Consider the following 17171-nt stretch of genomic DNA (forward strand, 5'->3'; position numbering starts at 1 on the left):
TACACGTTCTCAGAAATCTTGTCCTGCTGTCTACAGCTCTTCTGCATCTCCCCATCCGCACATAAACAGGTTTTAGTCTCTCTCATCTTAGAAACAAGCCTTTCTAGGGTTTTCTGTGCCTTTTACCCCTTCTCTCCTCTCTTCCAAAGACAGAGGATTGTTGACAATCTGCATCGCCACTACCTTCTATCCCATTTGCCCATTCCTGCCTGGCTTGTGTTCCCAGCATGCCTTTGCCAAGGCTTTTGCTCTTGTCTTCCGTGATATCCATGACAGTAAATCCAGTGGACATTTTAAAGTTTTGATTTTATTTGAAGTCTCAGCGTTGATGCACATGACCACTCCTTCCTCTGGGAAACACCCTTTGCTCTTGATTTCAATAGCATATCACTCTCAGCTGGTTCTCCTGCCTCTCTCCTTTTTTCAACTTTGTTTTTCTTTTGAGGCCTTTGAAAGATACAGAAAATTTCAAAGAATAATAATAAAAAAAAAATCCCAGAATTAACAACTGTTAATATTCTGTCTTATTTGTTTCCTGTCTTTATTGCAAGAAATAAAACATGGTGTGTAAAGCTTAGCTTCCTTATAATCAACACTGTCTTTCCCATTCCCCTCCATTTCCTCATAGTAACAGTGTCATGAGTTTCATGTGCATCTTTATAGTTCGTTTTCTATGCTTTAACATAGATCATACGTGTCCAGAACCAATATATAGAGAAATATTTTTGGTGGAGTTTTCCCCCAAATTAACATAAATAATGTCCTGTTTACTCTTTTCCTCCAGTTCACTCTCCACATTGTAGCTAAAGCTATCTCTGAAAGATGCATATCTGATCACATAGCTTCCCTGTTTAAAACACTGACATCCCGAAACCTTAATAGGACCTTCAAGGCTGTGCATGATTTGGTTCTTGCCTACCTCTCTGGTTTTGTCTCTCTGCCAGGCTCCCATCACTTTCTTCCCTCTGCAACATCACTGGTATGGAAAGTTCCAAGCTCCTTTGTAACTACAGGCCTGCACTGGAACACCGTCATCTCCCCCTTTTACCTCTTTACCTGGCTAATTCCTACTCATCCTTCAAGTTTCAGCCTAAATGTTTCTTCCTCAAGACAGACTTCCCTGATACTCCAGAAGACATCATACCTCTCCATTATGTGTTATCAAAGTACCCTGCCATATTAGTCCGTCTATGACAGCTAGAGTTAATTTTCGGTCCAAGAGCTTGTTGAATCCTTCTCTTTCCTGTTAGATCAGAAGCTCCTTGAGTCATAGGACTATATCTTTTTCGTTTCTCTTGCATCTCTAGCACCTAACAGACGGTAGGGGCCTGGTACCTAAAAGAGGGGATGGGGCTTCCCTGGTGGCGCAGTGGTTGAGAGTCCGCCTGCCAATGCAGGGGACACGGGTTCGTACCCAAGTCCGGGAAGATCCCACATGCCGTGGAGCGGCTAGGCCGTGAGCCATGGCCGCTGAGCCTGCACGTCCGGAGCCTGTGCTCCGCAACGGGAGAGGCCACAGCAGTGAGAGGCCCACGTACCACAAAAAATAAATAAATAAATAAATAAATTTAAAAAAATAAATAAAAGGGGATGAATTTGTGAAAGCAGTGCGTTCTTTTTCAAGGATTCGGTGGGAAAAGAAATAGATTGTTGGATGGGATAGGACCATTTAAAAAGGGAAAGAAAAAAAAAAGCACTAGAAAGTTAGTTTGAGATTTCAGTTCTCATGATGAACAAAATCTAAGCTTTCCCCCAACACAGACCTTTCAATGTACGGTGTCTAACTTGTTTTTTGAATGAGGAAAGAAGGATTTACAGGTGTGAGTGATGAGTAAATACCACAATTACAAAACAAGATGCTTGAAAATAAGTTGCAGTAAGAATATAAATACAGCTCTAAAAGACCACCAGTGGAAGGAGATAAAACTGCAATTTGAATCCCCTGGGGACAATGCAGTCTCTGGGGAGTGCTCTCGCAGCAGGCTGGAGTGTGCTAACAGTGATTTACTGTCTGCTCCTCCGTGAATAGTTTCACGGGTCGCACCCTCTCCGTGTAACAATCATGCCACTGTCCCACAGGGCTGCTTGGGCTCCATTCCCTTCTGATATCAAATCATTGTTTGGGAAATGAAGAGAATGGTAGGTTAGAAATAAGGTCGTGAATGAACAATAAATGTTAAGTAAACCAGAACTGCATTTTTTTTCCCTCACAAGAGCTCTTTTACATTTAATCGAAGTGTTTAGTTATGTAACGCAGAGCAAAAGCTATGTCTGACCTTATTTTCATCTTTCTGTTCCAACCTAACTTCTTTTAATTGTCCGTCCTACCATCGAGACTTAAAAGCATCTGCTTGGTTATGAGTTTGTTTAAAAATGCAGTTCACTAAATATAATTTATAATTTTCATAACCAGATAAACCAGATGATGAAACACTACTTTGGAATTTGCTGTTTAGCCAAAAGAATGGTGAAAAGTAAAATATACTTATTTCTGAGAACTGTTTTCAAGGCCTTTGCTTCCAGGTAGTGGAAGGTCTCTAGAAGACAGCACTGCTCTGGCCTATGATTAAATATCGAATTAGCTTCAAATTCATTCCAAATCTAGTTTTTAGATTATGTGAGAAGACACTGTACTGATATCAACTGAAAGACTTTTTCCAGGCTGTTTCTGATGAATGTGTATTTAAGAGCAATTTTATAACTAGAGAGATGGAGATAACCAAGGGTGTTTTGTTTGTTTTAATATCGAAACCTTAAAACGGAAGACAGCTGTTTTAAACGTGAAACTTAGGCTGGATATTGCAGACAATGAAAGTACTTTAAAAAATGATATGCTTGGATCTAAAGTAGATTTTTAAATGAAGTATAAAAAATGACATATTTGAGGGGCCTCCCTGGTAGCGCAGTGGTTGAGAGTCCGCCTGCCGATGCAGGGGACACGGGTTCGTACCCCAGTCCGGGAAGATCCCACATGCCGCAGAGCGGCTGGGCCCGTGAGCCATGGCCGCTGAGCCTGCGCGTCCGGAGCCTGTGCTCCGTAACAGGAGAGGCCACAGCAGTGAGAGGCCTGCGTACCGCAAAAAAAAAAAAAAAAGACATATTTGAATATAAAACGATCCTCTGAAAACTCCTCTATACTTATAAAATATAAAGATGGTTTCCTAATGTCTTAACCTGACTTTGGATTTCATACCTGGGCAAGTCTCTAGTTAATAGTCCTATAAAACACTGACAACACGTAGCTAGCTAGATTTAAGAATGTTTTCAGAGATAACTTTTAGATGGAAATTAGCTTAAATATTACCTTGTAAACTAAATAACATATTGTTCGGCACTTCCCCAAAGTTTCAGATGATTCAGTCACAAGCTACTAGTGATTAATTTGTACTTCACCAAAATTTAAGACAAGTGGAACAATTGATGTCACGTTCTTTGTGAAACCTTTTAAATACACCTTTATTCATAACCGGGTACTTATTAATTTAAACTAGAATGTTAACGTTTTAACATTTGAACTGAAAACATACCCACCCATTTTCTTAAGAAATATTGTGTCATGAGCTGTATTATTAAGTCTCATATAAACACACACGTTGATTTCCTCCTAGTTCCTCTCCCTCTCTCTCCACGCCTCAAAGCAATTGAGTCATTTCCTTTCTCCAAATGGCCCTTTAAAGGCTTTTTCTTGTTTAAGCAAATTTTTGAAGGCCCTAACCCTCGCTGCCTCCTCCCCATTTCTGTACCCTTCTCTCCCCTTTGAACAAGATCACAAGCATGGATTTTTGTATTATTATAGCCCAATGTTGACATCGTTTTGCTAGACTCCCTTGCCTTGGGCAGTGTTTTCCCTTTTTGCTTTACATTACTTTTTCCAGTCACTTTTTTTTTTTTTTTTTTTTGCGAGGGGAAGGGAGAAAACTGTTTGGCTGTTTTTCTTATAATAAAGCACATCGTATAAACTGTAATAATAATGTTGTATGGTAGTATTGACTTACTCACGTGGAGGGAGAGTTACCCTATGCTCTCAGGTTCCTATCAATGCGTCATTAGATGATGGTGACTCAGATGCAGTGGTGCTTTAGTTATCAGCATGCTGTCTCCGGATCACATCACAAGGTCATCGTCATCCTTCCAGCTGCTCAGGCCAAGGGACTTAGAGTCATCTTGACTTCTCTTGGTCTCCCATTTGTCACATCCAGTTCATCAGCAGAACCTGTTGGCTCTACCTTCAGAATATATCCAGAGTCTGACAACTTCTCATTTCCCCCTTTATCACACTGGTCCACGCCGCCATCATTTTCACCTGGAGTCTCCTCATAGCTGGTCTCCCTACTCCTGAACTTGCTGTATGCTGTACCCTACAATCTAGTCCCCAGATCGCTGCCAGGATGATCGTTCAATGTTTTCCATAAAGTCAGGTCACTCCTCTTCTCCAAACCATCCAGTGGTTTCTCTCCCACCTCCTCAGGGTGAAAGCCAAAGTCCATTCTTCATGGTCTGCCCTCCACCTCTCCTGCTCACCTCCTCTTTGCCCTTTCACTCATCCCACATCCCACCTCACGCTCTTTGTTTCTCCTCTTCCTGAAACATGATTTCCTGAGATGTCCCTCAGGCTCATTTCACCTTCTTTAGGTCTTCGCTCATATGTCAGGCCTCCCTGACCACTACATATCAAATCACAGATCCTTAACCTATTATACTTTCTTTAATACCCCTTACCCTACTTCCTTTTTCTTATAGCCCTTATTGCCCCTGTATATACTTACTTGCTTATTTGTTTAGTGTCTATTTCCTGCCCCTTAGACTAAGCTTCAATAGGGCAGGAACTGACGTGACTTTCATGTCCTGCTATATCCCCAGCACTTAGAACAGTGCCTGCCACATCTTAGAAATGCAATATGTATTTTTTGAGTGAGTGAATGAATAACCACACCTTACCAGATTTAATGTCAATCATGTTAGAACCCCTGGGTGCATGGACTATACTAGGTAACATTTAAAGCAAAGTGAGTAGCTCTCTGTTGAGAAATGCTCCCAAATACATGGTTCTCTTTAACAGTTTCTTTGTCTAATGTTACAGTAGGCAGCGCTTGGTGAATTTTTGTTTTTGTTAATACAGTTTGCTTTGGGGCAGTGCTGCTGTTTGGCGGTGAGCGTAGGAATGGGTATGCTGAGCTAGGAGGTTCTGAATGAGAAATACCTGGTGTGATGATGAGGCTGTTTCTTGCTCCTTGCTGGTTACTTCAGACGATCACTTTCAAAGACCAAGAGTAAAGGACAGCTAGCCTCACATCACAAGCTTGTGCTGCCATAATAAAATCTCACAGACTGGGTGTCTTAAACAACAGATGTATATTTTCTTCTGATTCTGGACGCTAGAAATCCAAGATCAAGGTTCTGGCTGTTTGGTTTCTGGTGAGCCCTCTCTTCCTGGCTTGCAGATGTTTCCCTCTCACTGTGTCCTCGTGTGGCCTTTCCTGGGGACATGCAAACACAGAACAGAGAGAGAGTGAGCTCTGTTGTGTCTCATCTTATAAGGACACTAATCCTATTGGATCAGGGTCCTAATCTTATGACCTCATGTAACCTTAATTATCTCTTTACTGCAAATACTGCAAATACACTGGAGGTTAGGGCTTCAACATATGAACTTCGGGGGAACACAAGTATTTAGGCCCTAAAAGCCTTCCTTCCAGGGTTAGCTGAATCCTGGGAGGTCTCATGCTTACTGTCATAGAGGCAGGCGTACATAAAGGCATGGCCAACAGGACCATTGGCTTTGGGCCTCACATTCAGAAAAGTTCTCACCTGATCTTTTTTAACCTTGTCTTCAAATAATGTCCATATACGTACATATACTACATGCATAAAAATAACCACATGAATAAAAATATTACATATAATATGTATATGTATATAAAATACATAGAATACATTAAATATATATAATGTATGTATAATTATTGTTATTTTATTGAAGTATAGTTAATTTACAATATTATATTAGTTTTAGGTGTACAACATAGTGATCCCATATTCTTATACTTTATACTCAAATTAATGTAAAATACTGGCTCTATTCCTTGTGCAGTACAATATATCCTTGTAGCTTATTTTATACATAGTTGTATGTACCTCTTAATCCCCTACCCCTATCTTGCCTCTCCTTCTTCCCTCTCCACACTGGTAACCAGTAGTTTATTCTCTATCTGTAAGTCTGTTTCAGTTTTATTATATTGATTAATTTGTTTCATTTTTGAGATTCAACATACAAATGATAACATACATTATTTGTCTTTCTGTGTCTGACTTATTTCACTGAGCATGACACCTGCCAGGTCCATGTTGTTGCAAATGGCAAATTTTCATTCTTTTTTATGGCTGAGTAATATTTCATTATATATATATTTTATAGCTTCTTTATGTATTCATCTGTTGACGGACACTTAGGTCACTTCCATATCTTGGCTATTGTAAATAATGCTGCTATGAACATTGAGGTGCATGTATCTTTTCAAATTAGTGTTTTCATTTTCTTTGGCTTTATACCCAGGAGTGGAATTGCTAGATCATATGGTAGTTCTGTTTTCAAATTTTGAGGAATCTCCATACCATTTTCCATAGTGGTTGTACCAATTTACATTCCTGCCAACAGTGTACAAGGGTTCCTTCTTCTCCATGTCCTCACCAACATTTGTAATTTGTGGTCTTTTTGAAGATAGCCATTTTAACAAGTGTGAGGTGATATCTCATTTTGGTTTGGATTTGTCTTTCTCTGATGTTTACTGACATTGAACATCTTTTCATGTGCCTTTTGGCCATCTGTATGTCTTCTTTGAAAAAATGGCTATTCAGGTCTTCCACCCATTTTTAATTGTTTTTTTAATATTGAGTTGTATGAGCTGTTTCTATATTTTGGATATTAACCCCTTACTGGTCCTATCATTTGCAAATATTTTCTCCTGTTCAGTAAGTTGTCTTTTAGTTTTGTTGACTGTTTCAATTGCTATGCAAAAGCTTTAAAGTTTAATTAGGTCCCATTTGTTTATTTTTGCTTTTGTTTCCTTTGCTTTAGGAGACAGATCCAAACATATATGTTGCGATTTATGTCAGAGAGTGTTCTATGTTTTCTTCTAGGAATTTTATGGCTTCTGGTCTTGCATGTAGGTCTTTAATACATTTTGAGTTTATTTTTGTATATGGTGTGAGAAAATGTTCTGATTTCATTCTTTGACATGCACCTGTCCAGTTTTCCCAGCACCATTTGTTGAAGAGACTGTTTTTTCCCCTTTGTATATTCTTGCCACCTTTCTTGAAGATTCATTGACCATAAGTGTGCGGGTTTTTTCCTGGGCTCTGTGTTTTGTTCCACGGATCTGTTTCTGCATTTGTGCCAGTACCATACTGTTTTGATGACTTTAGCTTTGTAGTATAGTCTGAAGTCAGGGAGCATGATACCTTCAGCTGTGCTCTTTTTTCTCAAGACTGCTTTGGCTATTCCATTTTTTTTTTCATATAAATTTTAGGATTATTCTAATTCTGTGAAAAATGTCGTGGGTATTTTGATCAGGATTACATTAAATTTGTAGATTGCTTTGGGTAGTATGGACATTTTAACAATATTAATTCTTCCAATCCATGAACATGGGATATCTTTACATATCTTTGTATCACCTTTAATGTCCTTCATCAGTGTTTTACAGTTTTTAGAGTATAGGTCTTTCACTTCCTTGGTTAAGTTTATTCCTAGGTATTTTATTCCTTTTGATGCAGTGGTAATTGGGATCGTTTTCTTGCTTTCTCTTTCTGATAGTTCATTATAAGTGCATAGAAAAGCAACAGATTTTTGTTTATTAATCTTGTATTCTGTATTCAACTTTACAGAATTCATTTATTAGTTCAGATAGTTTTTTGATGGAGACTTCAGGGTTTTCTGTATATAGTATCATGTCATCTTCAAATAGTGACAGTTTTACTTCTTCCCTTTCAATTTAAATGCATTTTATTTCTTTTTTTTTGGTCTAATTGCAGTGGCTAGGACTTTGAATATTATGTTAAGTAGAAGTGGTGAAAGTAGCATTCTTGTTCCTGATTTTAGAGGAAAAGATTTCAGCTTTTCTCTCTTGAGTATGATGTCAGCTATGGGTTTGTCATAAATGGCCTTCATTATATTAGGATATGTTCCCTGTATACCAACTTTGATGACAGTTTTTGTCATGAATCGATGTTGAATTTTGTCAGATACTCTTTCTGCATCTATTGAGATGATCATATGATTTTTATTCTTTGTGTGTTAATGTAGTGTATCACATTGATTGATTTGCAGGTGTTGAACCATCCTTGTATCCCTGGAATAAATCCCACTTGATCATGGTGTATTATCCTTTTTATATATTGTTGAATTTGGCTTGCTAATAATTATGTTGAGGATTTTTGCATCTATATTCATCAGTGATATCGGCCTCTGATTTTCTTTCTGTGGTGTCTTTGTCTGGCTTTGGTATTGGGGTAATGGTGGCCTTGTAGCATGAATTTGAGAGTGTCCCCTCGTCTTCCATTTTTGGAATAGTTTGAGAAGGATAGGTATTGGCTCTATGTTATATGTTTGGTAGAATTCCCCTGTGAAACCATGTGGTCCTCTTTTGTTTGCTGAGATTTTTGATTACTAATTCAATTTCACTACTAGTGACCATTGTGTTGATTGTCTATTTCTTCCTGATTCAGTCTTGGAAGATGGTGTGTTTCTAGAAATATATCCATTTCTTCTAGGTTGTCCAATTTGTTTGTATATAGCTGTTACTAGTATTCTCTTATGATTTTTTTGTATCTCTGTGATATCAGTTGTAATTTCTCCTCTTTCATTTCTTATTTGGTTTATTTGGTCCTCCATCTTTTTTCTTGATGAACCTGGCTAAAGGCTTATGAATTTTGGTTATCTTTTGAAAAAACTAGCTCTTGGTTTCTTTGATCTTTCTTTTTTATTTATTTTTTGGTCTCTATGTTATTTATTTCCTCTCTAATCTTTATTATTTCCTTCCTTCTGCTGCCTTTGGGCTTTGTTTGTTCCTTTTTTATAATTCCTTTAGGTGTCAGGTTAGGTTGTTTGAGACTTTTCTTGTTTCTTGAGGTAGGGCTTTATCATTATAAACTCCTTTCTTAGAACTGTTTTTGTGATGTCCCATAGATTTTTTTTTTTTTTTTTTTTTTTTTTTTTGCCGTATGTGGGCCTCTCACTGCTGTGGCCCCTCCCATTGTGGAGCACAGGCTCCGGACGCACAGGCCCAGCGGCCATGGCTCACGGGCCCAGCCACTCCGTGGCATGTGGGATCTTCCCGGACCGGGGCACGAACCCATGTCCCCTGCATCGGCAGGCAGACTCTCAACTACTGTGCCACCAGCGAAGCCCATCCCATAGGTTTTGAAAAGTTGGGTTTTTATTTTCATTTGTCTTGAGGTATTTTCTGATTTCCTTTTTGATTTCTTCATTGATCTGTTGGTTTTTTAGTAGCATGTTGTTTAGTCTTCATGTGTTTGTGTTTTCCCATTTTTCTTCCTGGAATTGATTTCTAGTTTAATACTATTGTGGTCGGAAAAAATGCTTAATGTAATTTCTGTTGTCTTAAATTTGTTGAGACTTCTTTTGCAGCCTAGCATGTGACATATTCTGGAGAACATTCCATGTGTGTTTGAAAAGAATTTCTATTCTGCTGTTTTTGGATGAAATGTCCTGTAGATACCTATTAAGTCCAACTGGTCTAATGTGTCAATTAAAATCCTTGTTTCCTTATTGATTTTCTGCCTGGATGATCTGTCCATTGATGTCAGCGCGGTGTTAAAATCCCCTACTATTATTGTATTATTGTCAAATTCTCCCTTTATATCTGTTAATATTGGCTTTATATATTTAAGTGCTCCTATATTAGGAGCATATATATTAACAAATATTGTATGCTCTTTCCGTATTGATTTCTTTATCAATGTATAATGCCTTTTTTTGTCTTTTGTTCTACACTTTGTTTTAAAGTCCGTTTTGTCTCATGTGAGTATTTCTACCCCAGCTTTCTTATAATTTCCATTTACATGAAATATCCTTTTCTACACCCTCACTTTCAGTGTGTGTGTGTCCTTTGCTCTGATTTGAGTCTCTTCTAGGCAGCATATGGGTGTGTCTTATTTTTTTTAATGCAATAAGCCACTCTGGTCTTTTGATTTGAGCATTTAGTTTATTGATATTTAAAGTGATTATTGATAGGTATGTACTTATTGCCATTTTGTTACTTTTTTTTTTCAAAAACAGCTGTTTTAATGCAATATCAGAGAAGCTATAAGCAAGTTACACTCTAAAGGATATAATTGTCTATGCTCAAGGTTTAAACAGAGAAAAGAAAAATAAAAATGATTTTTTCTTCCTTAACGAAATGAAAACAAAGTAGGAAAATTTCAACTTGAGAAGAAATTTAGCACATTATCATTTGCTACTATCAATATTTCTAATAAAATGGTGAATAATTACTATATAGCTGGAACTTCACAAAAAGTGTCTCTAATTCTCTTTTTTTAATTTTTAAATTAAATTTTATTTTTTTATACAGCAGGTTCTTATTAGTCATAAATTTTATACACATCAGTGTATACATGTCAATCCCAATAGCCCAATTCATCACACACCACCACCACCCCCCTGCCACTTTCCCTCCTTGGTGTCCATATGTTTGTTCTCTACATCTGTGTCTCAACTTCTGCCCTGCAAACCGGTTCATCCGTACCATTTTTCTAGGTTCTACATATATGCGTTAATGTACAATATTTGTTTTTCTCTTTCTGACTTACTTCAATCTGTATGACAGTCTCTAGATCCATGCACGTCTCAACAAATGACCCAATTTCGTTCCTTTTTATGGCTGAGTAATATTCCATTGTATATATGTACCACATCTTCTTTATCCATTCATCTGTCGATGGGCATTTAGGTTGCTTCCATGACTTGGCTATTGTAAACAGTGCTGCAGTGAACCTTGGGGTGCATGTGTCTTTTTGAATTACGATTTTCTCTGGGTATATGCCCAGTAGTGGGATTGCTGGATCATATGGTAATTTTATTTTTAGTTTTTTAAGGAACCTCCATACTGTTCTCCATAGTGGCTATATCAATTTACATTACCACCAACAGTGCAGGAGGGTTCCCTTTTCTCCACACCCTCTCCAGCATTTGTTGTTTGTAGATTTTCTGATGACACCCATTCTAACTGGTGTGAGGTGGTACTTCATTGTAGTTTTGATTTGCATTTCTGTTATAATTAGTGACATTGAGCAGCTTTTCATGTGCTTATTGGCCATCTGTACGTCTTCTTTGGAGAAATGTCTATTTAGGTATTCTGCCCATTTTTGGATTGGGTTGTTTGTTTTTTTACTATTGAGCTGCATGAGCTGCTGTTTATATATTTTGGAGATTAATCCTTTGTCAGTTAATTTGTTTGCAAATATTTTCTCCCATTCTGAAGGTTGTCTTTTCACCTTGTTTTTGGTTTCCTTTGCTGTGCAAAGACTTTGAAGTTTCATTAGGTCCCATTTGTTTATTTTTGTTTTTATGTCCATTACTCTAGGAGGTGGATCAAAAAAGATCTTGCTGTGATTTATGTCAAAGAGTGTTCTTCCTATGTTTTCCTCTAAGAGTTTTATAGTGTCCGGTCTTACATTTAGGTCTCTAATCCATTTTGAGTTTATTTTTGTGTATAGTGTTAGGGAGTGTTCTAATTTCATTCTTTTACATGTAGCTGTCCAGTTTTCCCAGCACCACTTATTGAAGAGACTGTCTTTTCTCCATTGTATATCCTTGCCTCCTTTGTCATAGATTAGTTGACCATAGTAGCGTGGGTTTATCTCTGGGCTTTCTATCTTGTTCCATTGATCTATGTTTCTGTTTTTGTGCCAGTACCATATTGTCTTGATTACTGTGGCTTTGTACTATAGCCTGAAGTCAGGGAGCCTGATTCCTCCAGCTCCGTTTTTTTCCCTCAAGACTGCTTTGGCTATTCGGGGTCTTTTGTGTCTCCATACAAATTTCAAGATTTTTTTGTTCTAGTTCCGTAAAAAATGCCAATGGTAATTTGATAGCGATTGCATTGAATCTGTAGATTGCTTTGGATAGCATAGTCACGTTCACAATATTGATTCTTCCAATCCAAGAACATGGTATATCTCTCCATCTGTTGGTATCATCTTTAATTTCTTTCATCAGTGTCTTATAGTTTTCTGCATACAAGTCTTTTGTCTCCCTAGGTAGGTTTATTCCTAGGTATTTTATTCTTTTTGTTGCAGTGGTAAATGGGAGTGTTTCCTTAATTTCTCTTTCAGATTTTTCATCATTAGTGTATAGGAATGCAAAAGGTTTCTGTCCATTAATTTTGTATCCTGCAACTTTACCAAATTCATTGATTAGCTCTACTAGTTTTCTGGGAGCATTTTTAGGATTCTCTATGTATAGTATCATGTCATCTGCAAACAGTGTCAGTTTTACTTCTTCTTTTCCGATTTGGATTCCTTTTATTTCTTTTTCTTCTCTGATTGCCATGGCTAGGACTTCCAAAACTATGTTGAATAATAGTGGTGAGAGTGGACATCCTTGTCTTGTTCCTGATCTTAGAGGAAATGCTTTCAGTTTTTCACCACTGAGAATGATGTTTGCTGTGGCTTTGTCATATATGGCCTTTATTATGTTGAGGTAGGTTCCCTCAATGCCCAATTTCTGGCGAGTTTTTATCATAAATGGGTGTTGAATTTTGTCAGAAGCTTTTTCTGCAACTATTGAGATGATCATATGGTTTTTATTCTTCAATTTGTTAATATGGTGTATCACATTGATTGATTTGTGTATATTGAAGAATCCTTGCATCCCTGGGATAAATCCCACTTGATCATGGTTTATGATCCTTTTAATGTGTTGTTGGATTCTGTTTGCTAGTATTTTGTTGAAGATTTTTACATCTATATTCATCAGTGATATTGGTCTGGAATTTTCTTTTTTTGTAGTATCTTTGTCTGGTTTTGCTATCAGGGTGATGGTGGCCTCATAGAATGAGTTTGGGAGTGTTCTTTCCTCCGCAATTTTTTGGAAGAGTTTGAGAAGGATGGGTGTTAGCTCTTCTCTAAATGTTTGATAGAATTCACCTGTGAAGCCATCTGATCCTGGACTTCTGTTTGTTGGAAGCTTTTTAATCACAGTTTCAATTTCATTACTTGTGATTGGTCTGTTCATATTTTCTGTTTCTTCCTGGTTCAGTCTTGGAAGGTTATACCTTTCTAAGAATTCTCCATTTCTTCCAGGTTGTCCATTTTATTGGCATAGAGTTGCTTGTAGTAGTCTCTTAGGATGCTTTGTATTTCTGCAGTGTCTGTTGTAACTTTTCCTTTTTCATTTCTAATTTTCTTGATTTGAGTCCTCTCCCTCTTTTTCTTGATGAGTCTGGCTAATGGTTTATCAATTTTCTTTATCATCTCAAAGAACCTGCTTTTAGTTTTATTGATCTTTGCTATAGTTTTCTTTGTTTCTATTTCATTTATTTCTGCTCTGATCTTTATGATTTCTTTCCTTCTGCTAACTTTGGGTTTTATTTGTTCTTCCTTCTCTAGTTCCTTCAGGTGTAAGGTTAGGTTGTTTATTTGAGATTTTTCTTGTTTCTTGAGGTAGGCTTGTATAGCTATAAACTTCCCTCTTAGAACTGCTTTTGCTGCATCCCATAGGTTTTGGATTGTCGTGTTTTCATTGTCATTTGTCTCTAGGTATTGTTTGATTTCCTCTTTGATTTCTTCAGTGATCTCCTGGTTATTTATTAACGTGTTCTTTAGCCTCCATGTGTTTGTGTATTTTACATTTTTTTCCCTGTAATTCATTTCTAATCTCATAACGTTGTGGTCAGAAAAGATGCTTGATATGATTTCAATTTTCTTAAATTTACTGAGGCTTTGTGACCCAGGATGTGATGTATCCTGGAGAATGTTCCGTGTGCACTGAGAGGAAAGTGTAATCTGCTGTTTTTGGATGGAATGTCCTATAAATATCAATTAAATCTGTCTGGTCTATTGTGTCATTTAAAGCTTGTGTTTCCTTATTTATTTTCATTTTGGATGATCTGTCCATTGGTGGTGTCCTTCCGTACTTCCTGTACCTGGATTTCTATTTCCTTCTTCAGGTTTGGGAAGTTTTCACCCATAATTTAATCAAATATATTTTCAACCCCTTTCTCTTTTTTCTTCTCCTTCTAGGACCCCTATTATGTGAATTTTAGTATGATGTTGACATAGAGGTCCCTTAAAGTATCCCTGTTTTTGTAAGTTTGTTTTCTTTTTGCTGTTTTGATTGGGTGATTTCCATTATTCTATCTTTCAGATCACTTATGTGTTCTTCTGTGTCCCCTTGTCTGCTTTTCATTCCTTCTAGTGTGTTTTTCATTTCAGTTATTGTATTCTTCAGCTCAGACTGGTTCTTTTTTATATTTCCTAGTTCTTCTTTACAATTTTCACTGTGTTTATCTATTCTTTTCCCAAGTTCAGTTAGCATTCTCATCACTAATGCTTTGAACTCTTTATCTGGTGAATTATTTATCTGTTTCATTAATTGTTTTTAGGGTTTTTTCGTATTCTTTTGTTTGAAGAAAATCCTCTGTTTTCTTATTATGTTTAACTTTCTCTGTGAAATTAGGTGAACCAGTTATCTGTCCCTGTCTTGAAAGGATGTCCTTGTGTGGGAACATCCTATGCAGTCTGTGTGTGCTCAGTGGCTTTGGTGGGAGAGCTGGGTCTGAGGTGAGCACAGATCATGTCTTTCCCCAGGATGTACTGGCAGCTATCACCTTGGCGGGAGGTGGGGCTGGAGATGGAGGGGTAGGGCCAGAGCCAGGTATGAGTCAGGTCTTCTATGCTCAGTGGCTGTCACTGCCCTATTTGGGGCAGGGGAAGAGCCCAAGGTGCTGGAGCAGAAGCCCTGAGGGTCAGGTCTGAGCTGGTTCTGTTCCTGCTAAGTGTGTGTTCTCCAGTCTCCTGGCAAGGGCACTTTTCCCCAGAGGGGAGCAGTGCTGAAGCATGAAGAGCCAGAGCGGGTGCCGGACGTGATCCAGGGAGCAAGCTGGGATGGTATTGGCATGCCAGTCAGAGTTCCAGACATCTCCCAATCCACTGCCTTCATCGGCACCAGTAATGGCTGTCCTTGCTTGTTCAGATGCAGTGCTAGATCTGAACCAACTCTGTCTCCCCAAAGTTTGCACTCTCCCTGGCAATGGCAGCCTTCACCCTAGTGGGGAGCTTTACGGAGCTAGAGGGGCAAGGGCATATGCTAGAATGGTTGCAGGAAACCAGCTAGAGCCCCAGGGAAGTGTCAGTCATCTTCCTCAGCCTTGTGCCTGGGAGTAAGCAAGCATATGAGCACTCAACCAGGAGCAGAGTTTCAGTTTCTTACAGCCCTCCTGTGTGCTCCACTGGTTCTCAAACCAGCTAAGGGGACTCGTCTTCCCAATGTCAGACCCCAGGGCTGGCTTGCCCACTATGTGGTTTGAACCCCTCACTCCCCATGGAGGATCTCTGAGCCTGTGTAATCCACCCCCCACTTCTTTGTCCACTTCTAGGAACATGGTTCCTGTGATTGCTTCCCTTCCTACTTGACTCTGTGTGGACTTTTCTTTACAGCTGTGGTTGTAAAAGAGTCTTTATTCTAGTCTCTAGTTTGTTTTTGGTGACAATTGCTCCACATGTAGATGTATTTCTTTTATTTTTATTTTTTTATTGAAGTATAGTTGATTTACAATGTTTCAGGTATACAGCAAAGTGATTCAGTTATACATATATATGTCTGTTCTTTAAAAGATTCTTTTCCATTATAAGTTATCATAAGATGTTGAATATAGTTCCCTGTGCTATACAGTAAGTCCTTGTTGTTTACCTGTTTTATATATAGTAGTGTGTATCTGTTAATCCCAAATTAAAAATTTCTCTCTCCCCCGCTTCCCCCTTAGGTAACTCTAGGTTTGTTTTTTTATGTCTGTGGTAGATGTATTTTTGATGTGTTTGGGGGGGAGGTGAGCTCTGCCCTCTTGATCTCCTCCCCACTGTAATGTTATCTTACAAATTAAATATTTGCACAGTGCTTATGAGCATGGTATAGTACTTCTTATCTTTTTTAGGGTAATGGAGCATCTAGCCTCTATCAACATCAGAGGGGCTGCCTTCTAGATTTGGGGAACTGTATCCACCATGCTGGACATCCCTATTGTTCTTGGTTATCATCCAAACATTGGCCCTTCCTCCCAGCAATTCTTTCCAGTGTCTTACTGTCCATACGGCCCTGAAATTTTCCCTCGACTGGGTCTCCCACTCCTTCCTTCCAAACCTCCCTTTATTGTCCTTGTCCCTTTTCTTGTCCCATTCTGGGACTTCTGCAGAATGAACAATGCCTCCCAAATCCTCAGCCTCTTCAGTGACTAATCTTCCCACCTCTGGTTCTCCGCTAATATGGCATAACAAAGGACCCTGGGTGCTTTACGGCCGTTCTTGGGTGACGAGGACTTCATCAGTTTCAGGGCAGAGCCCCAAACATACGAAGTGTTTCCCAAACTGTTCATCCCCCCGGGGTGGGGTTGACGGGGGAGCCCCTGAATGAGAACTGAGGCCTGGGTTGTATAAAATGAGGGCCTCTGGTGAGATACCGTTTGGTACATGGAGAGGAAGCCTGTAAAAGAGCTAAAAGGCCACAGGGGTGGGACCCAGGAAACCTAGGTGACCCTGGCAATCCTGAGCCTTAGTTTTTTTAATCTGGGATTAGATATCTGAAATCTCCTACCAAAGTGCCACTCACGAAAAGGACCTCAGACAGTAAACATGACAAGATGCCATTGAAGCTTCATGGGGGAGCGGGAGCACTGCGGACCTGGAGCTGGCCTGGGGCGGCTATGAAAGGGTCCAGGGCTGGGACGCACATTCCCTGGGATCAGGCTGGGTGTGGGGATCAGGGTGCTCTTCTCATTAGGCTGGTGGCAAAGGCATTTCCCAACTTTCCTTGACAGTGCATTCAGGACAAAGACTCTATTGTTGAAAATAAACAAGAAAGTCCTAATAATGGAAAAGAGAAGTGAATCTGAAAACATGCAAAGTTTAAAAAGGAGAAAAGTGAGACGTTATGAAAG

This window comes from Mesoplodon bidens (assembly GCF_964165515.1).
Source record: "Mesoplodon bidens genome assembly, chromosome: 4".
NCBI lineage: Eukaryota > Metazoa > Chordata > Mammalia > Artiodactyla > Ziphiidae > Mesoplodon > Mesoplodon bidens.